At 39.6% G+C, this 8,126-nt stretch overlaps 1 long non-coding RNA gene across 1 annotated transcript; it reads right to left on the bottom strand.

Moving 5' to 3' along the window:
• Positions 1 to 360: 360 nt before the first annotated feature.
• Positions 361 to 6,028, bottom strand: LOC137441031 (uncharacterized). Its single transcript, XR_010987297.1, has 3 exons — positions 5,837 to 6,028; positions 3,775 to 3,817; positions 361 to 1,014 (listed from the first exon to the last, which is right to left on the bottom strand). It is a non-coding gene; the product is annotated as an uncharacterized lncRNA (long non-coding RNA).
• Positions 6,029 to 8,126: the final 2,098 nt, after the last annotated feature.

The raw sequence follows: 8,126 nt of genomic DNA, 5'->3' as shown, positions 1-8,126 counted from the left end.
CTCCCCCCCCTACCTTCTCTGTCTGCTTGAAGACACAGCTTTATTGACTGAGAAGGGAAAATCTCCAATTTCCATCAGAGATCCCTGAAAGCAAGTATCTTCACTTCCTGTTTGTTAGGAAGATATTAGCTTTGCACATTTCTAAAGGATTTTGATTCACAGAATACCCACAAGCTGGTAATATGTACCTCACAAAAAAAAGATTTAGAGTATATCAAAGTTCTTTGGATTTTCATATATATAGATACGGGGAGCTGGTATCACATTATGTGTAAGATCCTGATAGCTGCCTGTTTTAGAGCCCCAGGACTCTTACAGAGCCTAATGTTTGACAAAATTAGCAGTTCCAGTCTCTCAATAAGGATGTTCACTGACACATGTTCAGAAAGCTAAAATAATTGATAGGTTTAATTTATTAAAGCAACAGATACCACAGATTCAGAATTGTCAGTGATAAATGCACTAACTGCAAGTGATTGAGCTCAAGTTAATAAATCTTGGGTAACAACCAGCAAAGTCAGATGCACACAGCACTAATATAATAGAAATGGTAATGGTAGCAGAAGTTGAGCTGTAATATGCTGAATGTGTAGTTCTTGCAAAGAAGGAATCCCTGTCTTTGTTGGAGGAAAAGGAGCACAGTCTGTCGACCACATCTCCGCTAAACTCATAATCTTTCCTCAAAAAGAGTTGTTCCTCTCATGTTTTCTTTTATGTCCAAATCCTGGCTGTTTCTGCCTTCTTTAGGTGGCGTTTAGCATGTTGAGTAACAGTCATGTTTAGAATGTATTTTGTTTTGCTCATTATCATATTGAAGGAAGGGTGTCAGCTTTAATATTAAAATTGTACTCAAAGGTCTTCCCTCAGATACTATAGCATTCAAAATATGTTTTGAAGCTCCGTGGTTCTTGTTTTTCTGCCCTTGCTTCATTAGTTTTAGCCAAAACAGAGCCATCTTTTCTTCACAAGACTCCTTTCAGCCACTTGTCAAGCCAGCTTCATTGATCTTCATTCCTAGAGATAAAAGAAACATCTCTTGGTTGTAAGCATCTCGACCTTGCTGCCGAAGTGCACTAAATTAACCTGCTTTCCTGTCCCACACATTGTTAACTCTCATACTTGTTTCAGTTGATCAGAAAATCCGTTTCATCTCTTAGACTCTAAATGCTTTTATCATTAGAAATGATTGGAGTAGACACTTTGGGGAAAACCTGTCACCTGCTTCTTGCCACCTTTTTTTTTTCCTTGTGCTTCAATTATAAATACAAATTAGCAGCCAAACATATGCAAAGCTGTATTAACGGCTTTGACATTTCAAATACTATGGCTCATTTTACCTGCATGAATCCACTCTCTTCAAGTGAAAGACAGTATTTCTTGTCTTCTTCACTATGCTCTGGCTCACATACACTACATAACATATTACCAGAATATGGCTAATTTGAAAAGATACAGTAGGATAAACTCCAGAATGGCCTGGAGACAAGACAGCTTGCATTTTACATGTTGAGCTTTTGGCAGCGTTCACAGCTGAACCTCTTTGACCATCTAATATTTAGAATCTCTTTTAGCATCCCACAGCCATTTATTCGTTTTTCCTCACAATGTTCACTGTGAAGTGAATCATGTTCCTCAATTAAAAAGGGAAATTACTAAGCTATTCAGAGTACTTTTGAAAAAGGATGAAGAGTCTTCTAAAACAAGTCAGGTAATTTAAAAGTTATTCAGCTACTTTGTCCCTCTGAATGTCAGAAATCATCATCCAAATTCTATTTTAAATGTAGCCATAGCTAGTTTATGCCCATTTTTAACAATATTAACACACCTGATTTTCCACGGTCTTCACCTTTTTTCTTTTTTTCCCCCCAAAGCTAAATAAATTTGTTTCTTTGAGGAAATTCAATTAATCTTTTTCATATCCCTGCTATTAAGGAAATGAACACTTTGATCTACCCCTAGGTGGCTATGTATGAGTCTGCAGGGCCAGTGTATGGAGCCAGCTGTAACCACACTGCAAGCAGACTGGTAATCTTACGGTTGGGATGCTCCAGACTGGAGCCACAGTTTGTGTAGTGTGGCTAACAGGATAGAGTGCAAGGCTCAGTGTCTGAGCTAACATATTCATACAGATCTTACCTGGAATACCCAGCCTGAACCATTGGTGGAAACTTGTGGCAAAACAAACCAGCACCCTTTCTACAACTATTAGGCCCTATCTATACAGGTTAATTGTATGTTTTAAACCCCTCACATTAGAATAGATATGCTAATGGTTCATAATTAAACTTGAAACTGTTTATTTTTGCATGAATGTGACTAGAGGTTGTTTCTCCCCATTAAAACCAAGTGAAAAGTCTAGTTATGGCCAGAATAAACATTACAAAAACAAAGAAATCGAAATCATCCAGTTGCTGGCCAGTCACAAGTGATGCACGCCAGGGCTCAGTATTTGGGCCAATTCCCTTTAATATTTTCATCAGTGAGCTGGATGAGGGAACTGAGTGCACTAAATTGGGTGGGATCTGTTTGAGGGTAGGAAGGCTTAGCAAAGGGATCCTGACAGACTGGATTGATGGTCTGAAGTCAACAATATGAGGTTTAACCAAGCCAAGTTCTGAGTCCTGCACTTGAGTCACAACAATCCCATTCAATGCCATAGCTTGGGGCAGAGTGGCTGGAAAGTTACCTGACAGAAAAGGACCTTGGGCTGCTGGTTGACAGCCAGCTGAACCTGAGTCAGCAGTGTGCTCAGGTGGCCAAGAAGGAAAACAGCATCCTGGCCTGTGTCCATTTAGCTTTGACTGTACTAGAAGTTTTCAACCAACTTTGTCACAGACTTGAAGGTACAATGTTCCTTCAAGTTTAGTGATAAGGTAAACTGTGGAAGATAAAAAAATTATTCTACCTTATTTCTGAAACAAATTTATCTTTACCATGAACACTGCCTCAGTTGTGTGCCAGGAATCTCAAACACAGTCCAGTTTCTTCTTTCTAGTTGAGAAGCCTCATTATGATAGGTACACTACACATATAAATGTCTCAGCCTTAGGCACTGTGCAATGTAAATTAAACCAATCACACCTTCATGATATTGGAATGTCTCAATTTATTCTATTTTTAGTTAGAACCAGAACTTGCAGATTTTGCTCTATAAGAACAAACCAAGTGGAACAAATGTGAAAAATTTACTGAGAGTTCTGTGAAAACATTATTAAATTCAGAGACTTTGAAACAAAAGAAAACTGAAATAAGCTGGATAATAAAACCATTTATCTAGACCAGTCCAATGCTGCAAGAAAGGAAAGGTCCAAAAGGCACTAATTCCATTTCTATGTTGTTATCCCCAAAATATATCACTACAGTTTGGACATCTAAAATATCTTCAACAAGCTTGGAGAGTAAGATGTTGACAATGAAATATGTGTTATTAGTTTGAGCTGCTAGGTCACCTGTGGGACAGCAATCCAAACCACCTGGCTAATACAGCCAAAAAATAAGCATGTTTATCAGACTGTAGTCAGAGTAGGACAGGGAAAAAGAATCACTAATGTAATGAAGGAAGACAGAAAATGAATACAAGGTTGAGAAGAAACATGCTTGTGAAATAACTGTGTTGAGAGATAGCTGCATAGTTCATCTAAATGATGCTATGAATGTTTTCTCCTCGGGCTGTTTCTTTCTCTATCTTGTATATTCATTTTTTTTTTTCTGTTGCTTTTGCTTACAGCAAGTTGCTTGGAGGGAAACAGCATGAAACAATGAATACTCTCTTACCAGTCTTTTAAACCTTCAGAGTTCTTCCCTCTCCAGAGGCAACCTAGAAAGAAGCACATGATCAGTTTAGGGAAAGTGGTATCATGGTAAAGAAAAAAATAAAGGCAGCATAAGAATGGATGTTCATGGTTTCCATTCAACCTTTGTTAATAGATAGTTTAAAAGGTGAAAAACATTGTCTGTGGGGCTACAGGTAAGGTATGTGCCACAGCTATACCCAGTTGATTACTGGTTTTTGCTATTTCTCAGAGACCTGCCAGCTACTTAAGGATTCGTATATGTCTTATTTCAGCTCCATCAAACTGTACTTTGATGCTTCTTTGAGTGAGAGCTGTGACAGGGAGTTCACCCTGAGGGGAAAAAGTGCAGGAAATCTTCCAGAGCTTCAATTCAAAAGAAAAGCATACAGAAATATGAAAATATTGGCATCCACCTGTGGGTCAGTAAAGCCTTCCAGGACTGGAAAGAGCCTAGAAGATATGGTGGTTTTAAAACTATAGATCTAGAACTTCAGTGACTCATAACAGGAGCTGAGAACAAAGTTTGAGGGAGTCTTACTTCTAGCATCATAATCATAGGGAAATTTGGGCTGGAAGGGACCTCTGGAGGTCCTTATTCCAGCCTCCTAGCTCAGCGAAGTTGTCTTCAAAATTATGGCTGCTATATCTAGCTCAGGCTCCATATTTAGCAGGAAAAGAAAAATTGCATGCTGTAGAGTTTGCCAGAGTTAGAAAATGCTGTTATGTGCATTTGACTTCACATCTGAATTGTGCATGCTGAAGCCTGGATACTGTATGTTGTGATGGTTCCCATCTGTCCTTCAAAGAAAATCAAGTGAGTCTTTGTAAGGTTTTATTTCCTCTTGCCAAGGCTGATCAAATTAGGGTGTTTTGGATGTAGGCTCTTTTTTACCTTTCCACTGACATAAAAAATAACAAATGCAGAGATTCACAACTGATCAATTTATTAGGATGATCTTACTCAAAGAGTCAATCCCACAAGAAGATCCCTGAGGGAGGAAGACACTCAACCCTAACAGACTTGTTAGGGTCACAGTTTATTAGTGATACAAGACACACCAAAACCATGGAGTTCTTTGACATCTAGTTTCAGGATAATCTGTCTTAGAGTTCAGGGTATTTTGTTTTAATAGAGAACCAAAGATTCATCTTATAAAACCAGAGACAAATCCTGGGATATTCAAAATGCTCTGAATGCTGACTGAACACTATTGCCACTTAAAAAGAAAAAGTAGATTGATTGCTTCTAAAAACCTTATCCCCAATGTCAACCACAGTGTTTAATCTACCCCTCAAGTGAAATGTAAGTTCATGTTTTGATAGATGTATTGTACTACCCAATTTTAAATGACCCACAGCATAAAATTCAATATTCCTCTATAGTTTCACCAACTTTCTCCTTAGAAATGTTTTCCTCACCTGCATCTCATTTTCTAACTGTGCTCTCCCCACTTCCAACTGTTTTTTGTTGTCTCTGAACAAGAGGCATTTGAAAACCCTCAACAGGATTTCCTGCAAGGCATTAAGTACTATCATGAAAACAAGCTGCCTACCGTGCTGGAAAAACTAAAGATCAAAACAAACACTTTCCTTTCAACATGACACAATGAAAAGATGCAAAATGTTGAGAGGGAGGGACAACATGAAATTACAAAGTTTATCCATACTTGGAAGCTCCATTTTGTCATATCCTCTATGCTTAGTTAAGAGTAACTCATGGAAATCTTGCCAAAAAAACTTAAGAAGGCAAAGAGAAGTTTTACAAATATTTCTCCAAGATTCTTGCTTGATATTAATTTATTGTTCCTAGACTTTTTTTTCCTCCTTCTTCTTTTTTTTTTTTTTTCTTTAAAACAAGAAAAAAATCTAAGATCTGCATTGATTCACAATGTCTACATCACATGCCTGCTGGGGAGTAGTAAACATACATTGGCAAGATTACATTTACAACTTGGAAACAAAAAGACCCAACCCCCCAACCCCAAACCTAAGCAGCTCAAGAGGAGAAAAGAAAAACTCTAAAATTGAAATTGCAAGCTCACCTGCTGCTGCCTACTACTTTCTTTTTCACTCTGATTAATTGCATCTTGTCTTACATTCAAGAAGGGTGGCCATAACTGAAGTACCGTCATTACACCAGCATTCAGCTTCCCTGTGAGAAAATGCCAGCAGGGCTGTGCTGACCAGCACAGTCTACTGCACTAAGAAAATCTGACAAATACTGATATTAAATTTCTTTCCTCCATCCCAGTGAGAACAACCTAGAGTGAATTTGGTGAGGTTTCCTCATCACCAGCAAATCAAGTTCAGATATTTCTTGCTGCCATACTTTCAAGCTGGCATGTAATCTCTCTGCTCCCTTTTAAAATGACTTTTTAAAATATTGTTTTGCAGCTCTTGTTTCAGACCTAGCTACCTGGTAAAAGGGAACACCAGAGCTGGAATGAGAAACTGCAAATGGATTGGGAAGCATGGTTCTTACTGAGATTTCTGGAGAAGGATTTTTCTGTTGGTTTTTTTTGTTCATTTGTTTGTGTTTCTTTGCGGGGTTTTGTTGTGGTTGGTTTGTTTGTTTTCCAGGTTGCTGACAGCAAACAGCCTCTGTAATAATTCTGTGCCTAATCTGATTTTCAAGCTGTTAGAAATCTGGCACAAACACAGCAGGTTTTGTCAGTGCCAAGGGATTTTTCATCTGAAAGACTAAATTAACTCTGTCTTTTCTTCTTCACTTTCCCAAACAATATTGAAAAATGTGGAGCAAAAGCAAATGAAAACAAAAGACCTAAAGTTCTGAACATGCAAAAGAAGATGAGCAATTAGACTTTCCACTTTAGCCTGACTGCTAGGATTAGTAATCCTTAGGGTGAGACACAAACTGAGATTCCTGGAAAAAAAAAGGTTAGACACCCTGAGCTGGTTTTTGCTAAACTGCTATCTGACACTGAAAAGAGTTCATGTGCAACTGAAAGCATTAAATCATCACTCATAATAAAGTTTTGCTTAGAGAAAATTAAATAAATACATAAACCCAGGGACTTTGAGTTCTGCTCCTGCTGAGACACAAATGCCAAAATTCAGAGCCTTATTGTTAGCTATAGCTCAATAGCATAAAAAAGTGATGAACTCACAGGCATTACTCAAAAAGATATACTGTACCTTTGCTTAACTGAGTAAATTGAAGATATTTCATAGGAGATGTCAGACACACTGCACAGGAACCCAGGCAGCGTAGGTAATACTGCCTTTTGCTGAACACTTCTGAACCTCTCAATCAGGGCTGAGCTCTTCTCAGAGCTTGCTAAGCAGCAAATGCTGCTATAAAGTGGTGACTACTGCACAAACATTGCCTGATTGATAAAGATGAACAACAGTCTAAAATGGATAATGAGAAGCATGCTCATTAAAGCCTTACAGGGTGTGTGTAGGAGAAATTAAAAAAAAAAAAAATAAAAGCAGTATCTGAGACCGAAGAGACCAAGCTTCAGGTCCTTGTGCTTCCACAGAACTTTTCCCTAGTCATGTACAAGAGACTCTCTCACCGTTTGGCTTTCCTTAGGATTGGAGGGTCCAAGCCCAGCAAAGACTCAGATGAGCTTTATGAAGCCTAGACATCGCTTTATTAGAATAAACCTTTATTAGAATAAACCAAACCAGGTTGGAAGAGACCTTCAAGATCATCGTGTCCAACCCATCAACCAATCCAACCCACCCAAACAGCTAACCCATGGCACCAAGCACCCCATCAAGTCTCCTTCTGAACACCTTCAATGACGGCTACTCCACCACCTCCCCGGGCAACCCATTCCATAGCGCAATCACTCTTTCTGTATAGAACTTCTTCCTAACATCCAACCTGAACCTCCCCTGGTGCAGCCTGAGACTGTGTCCTCTTGTTCTGGTACTGGGTGCCTGGGAGAAGAGACCATCATCAGCCTGTCTACAACCTCCCTTCAGGTAGTTGTAGAGAGTGATAAGGTCACCCCTGAGTCTCCTCTTCTCCAGGCTGAGCAACCCCAGCTCCCTCAGCCTCTCCTCATAGGGCTTGTGTTCCAAGCCCCTCACCAACTTTGTTGCCCTTCTCTGGACTCGTTCCAGCAAGTCAACATCCTTCCTAAACTGAGGGGCCCAGAACTGGACACAGTACTCGAGGTGTGGCCTAACCAGTGCTGTGTACAGGGGCAGAATGACCTCCCTGCTCCTGCTGGCCACACTGTTCTTAATGCAGGCCAGGATGCCATTGGCCCTCTTGGCTGCCTGGGCACACTGCAGGCTCATGTTCATCCTACCATCAACCAGCACCCCCAGGTCCCTCTCTGCCTGGCTGCTCTCCAG

Source organism: Melanerpes formicivorus, unplaced genomic scaffold (genome assembly GCF_026170545.1).
Source record: "Melanerpes formicivorus ecotype bairdi unplaced genomic scaffold, bMelFor1.0.p_v2 SCAF_5, whole genome shotgun sequence".
Lineage (NCBI taxonomy): Eukaryota > Metazoa > Chordata > Aves > Piciformes > Picidae > Melanerpes > Melanerpes formicivorus.
Note: the sequence above shows the minus strand (reverse complement) of the source record. Positions and strands in the feature narration are given on the sequence as shown.